The sequence below is a fragment of the Marmota flaviventris genome, chromosome 9, assembly GCF_047511675.1.
Source record: "Marmota flaviventris isolate mMarFla1 chromosome 9, mMarFla1.hap1, whole genome shotgun sequence".
Lineage (NCBI taxonomy): Eukaryota > Metazoa > Chordata > Mammalia > Rodentia > Sciuridae > Marmota > Marmota flaviventris.
Window position 1 is genome coordinate 121,829,276 of NC_092506.1, and position 4,145 is coordinate 121,833,420.

Consider the following 4,145-nt stretch of genomic DNA (forward strand, 5'->3'; position numbering starts at 1 on the left):
TCAATGCTGCACTAATGTTCAATAACCATATATCATTATTTTTTCTTTAATATATATAGTGTCATCTGAAAACAAATTGAGGCATTATATGTTTAAAGTTAACATATGCCATTAAACTTAAACCTGTTTAATGGCAGTGGGGCTTTCAGTTTACCAGGAAACCTCAACTATATTAATGGGAATCATATATAAAATATTTTCTTAACTAAAATGATCAAAATATAATTTTGTGTTGAATTATACACACAAATAAACACTGAATATGACAAACACATGTTGAAATGATTATTCAATATAACCAACATAAACTATCAGCAAATACTCTTTATTCAAGTTAAACATTGACAGAGACTCTTAAATACTAAAGTAAAATTACAAATTAAATTATCTATTATTCTTTAATGACATTTTTTATATGGCACACTATTTCTTTTGTTGTTGTTATTCATTTTTACTTATACATGACAGTAGAATGTTTTTGGCAAATTATATACACATAAAGTGTAACTTATTCTATTAGGATCCCTCTCTTGTGGTTGTATGTGATGCAGATTTACCCTGGTCATGTATTCAAAAATATTGAAAGCTACAGAACACTGAAGAAAAAAAAATGAAGAAGACCTCAGAAAATGGAAATGTCCCCCATTCTCCTGGATAGGCAGAATTAATAATATCAAAATGGCCATACTACCAAAAGTGCTATACATATTTAATGTAATTTCGATAAAAATCTCAATGAAGTTCTTCACAGAAATAGAATGAGGTCCAGAATAGCCAAAGCAATCCCTAATGGGAAAAGTGATGCAGGAGACATCACAATACCAGACCTCAAATTATACTGCAGAGCTAAAGTAACAAAAACAGCATGATATTGACACCAAAACAGACATGAAGACCAAAGGGACAGAGTAGAAGACACAGAGACACACCAACATATTTCTATTTGCTAAGGTATCTCATAGTAGACAAAAGCACCATAAAAATACATTGGAGAAAAGATAGCTTCTTCAACAAATGGTCCTGGGAAAACTGGAAATCCATATGTAGTAGAATGAAATTGAACTCCTGTATGAAACTCTACTCTAAGTGGATCAAGGACCTAGACATTAGACCAGAAACCCTACACTTACTAGAAGAAAAAGTAGGCCCAACACTTCAACATGATGGATTGGGACCTGATTTCCTCAAAGACTTCTAAAGCACAAGAAATAAAATCAAGAACCAATAAATGAGAATCAAACTGGAAAACTTCTTCAGAGCAAAGGAAACAATAAAGAATGTGAACAGAGATCCTACAGAATGAGAGAAAATCTTTACCACCAGTACCTCAGATAAGGCATTAATTTCCAAAAATATACAAACAACTCAAAAAACTTAACACTAGAAAAATGAATAACCTAATCAATAAATGGGCTAAGGAACTGAATAAGCACTTCACAGAAGAAGAAAAACGAATTGTCAAAAAAAATATCTGAAAAAATGTTCAACATATTTATCAATTAGAGAAATGGAAATTAAAACTAAACTGAGATTTCATCACACCTCTATAAGAATGGAAGTCACAAAGAATATAAGAAGCAATAAATATTGTTGAGGATGTGCGGGGAAAGTTTCACTTATACATTGCTGATTGGACTGTAAATTCACACAACCACTCTGAGGATTCCTCAGAAAACTTGGAATAGAATCACCATTTGACCCAGCTATCTCACCCCTCAGTCTATAAAACATTCTTTAAGGAAACACACATGAACACACACACACACACACACACACATGAGAGTGAGAAAAAAATAAATAAGCCAAAATCAACACTGTTGTTAATATTGTAACTCAAGTCAAACAGGACCCAGGTTATAGAGTGACCAAGTAATAAACCAAATATTTGAGCAGAAAGTGAAGCACACAATCACTCACAGACACTAAAGAACACAATAAGAAAACTGATTTCTATATTGAAATGAAACTTCAAAATGCAATCAAAGCAAATCGGCAGAGTCATTGTAACTCAAAACAGCAGCATTTGCAGCAGGAATCAAGGAAGACCAACTCTTGACAACTCTGGCATGAAACCATCTCAGAATAACAGACAGCTATGCTCCAAAGGCATGCAGGTACTGTGATTGGATTTAGTTGCAAGAGTCTCTATAATAAAATGGGTGTAGAACTCTGAGGGAAGGTACCAATTGTGACTGTGCTGGATTAAATTCAATAATTTAAATTTATTCATGTAAAGGCTTATTTTTAATTTCCAAAATATACAAAGAATTCAAAAAACTTAACACTCAAAAAATAAATAACCCAATCATAATTATAATTATGAAGACATGTTCATATTGGGAATAAAAGTTTTAAAAATATGAAAGTATGACTTTACTCTGAAAAAACTTTATATCTATGAAAGAAATCAACTTATGCACACACAATTTGGGGTCAGATGGAAATATAGCTCTATGGTAAAGGGATCGCTTAGCTTATACAAGGTCCTGGATTTGATACACAAAACACTCACACACAAACACATACATACATTATTTTGACAACTGCTAGATTAATGGGCTAGATATATATTGGTGAGCAAAATAAATATGTACTCCAATCTAATCCATATGGTTTATAATTTAACACAATCTGTAAATGTCATCAAGGAAAATTGTAGTGTTAGCTACATGTTTGACTTGAGGAGCTATAAAGAGGTTGAGGAGAGTTGAGCTAAGACATTGACTATTCATACAGGTCAGCAGAGTCTTGTGTCATGAGCTGTGTGTGAGCTATTTGCATTGGAGTTATATGAAGGGACAGGTCTGGCATTGCATGCTTATTGGGCTGTGGGATGCAAGTGTGCCTCTCCTCTCACTCTGCCTGTGATCACACACAGCACCTGAGATGGGTGTGACTTGCCAAGATGTCTATCAATATGCTGACCACAAGACATCTGGAAGCAAGACTCCTCCTTTGAAAATATATCCCTTGCCTTATTTAGCGAAGAACATTTTATCACATATCCTTTGTGTGTCCCCCTATAAAAATAATGAGGTTCCGGGTGCATGCTCTCTTTCCAGTGCCTTCCAGAATGGAAACTGACCCCTTAAGGTCACAGAGCTGTCCTATCCTCAACATGAAAACTACTTGTGCGTTTCAAGATTTCTCACCATTCTCTTAGCTTAAATGTTGCAGCCAGCTCTTTTGAACCCAGCTCATCTGGTTGGCACAGTTTATTGGTGAGAGTCTTGATCATAAAGGTCTTTGTAAGACTTGCTAAGAAATGTTAGATTTCATCTTAATATCAAGGAAAAGAAAACGTAAATGAAGAGTATATACTGAGCTCAAATATTTGCATGTCTAAATTTATTCTGATGCTATTGCTTTTATGCAGTTGCTTTTATTGAGGATGAATGAGGCAAATCATGCTCCCTGAAACAATGATTGGTGTTCCATGAATGGCAAAGCTAGAAAATTTTCTTTATATTGCTTTATCCATGTGTACATTAAAACTAACTTGCATTATTAGAATAAAAGTGTTAGTAATATTTATATTTACTAATTTTTTCTTATATACTTTTAGAAGCAATGATGATATATTTGTCAGGTTAGTTCTTTAAAATCACAATATCTAATATTCTTATTTTTCCAGGATTTATTTTCTTTAATTTTTTAATTGTTTTTTATTTATATATGACAACAGAATGCATTAAAATTCTTATTGCACACATAGAACACAATTTTTTCATATCTCTGGTTGTATTCAAAGTATATTCACACCAATTCCTGTCTTTATGCATGTACTTTGGATAATAATGTCCATCACATTCCACCATCATGCCCCCTTCCTTCCCTTCCCACCCCTCTTCCCTATCTAGAGTTTGTCAATTCCTCCCATACTCCCTCTCCCTACTCCACTATGAATCAGCTTCCTTATATCAGAGAAAACATTCAGCATTTGGTTTTTTGGAATTGACTAACTTCACTTAGCATTATCTTCTCTAACTCCATCTATTTACTTGCAAATGCTATGATTTTATTCTCTTTTATTACTGAGTAATATTCCATTGTGTATATATGCCACATTTTTTTATTCATTCATCTATTGAAGGGCATCTACATTGGTTCCACAGTTTAACTATTTGAATTGTGCTGCTATAAAC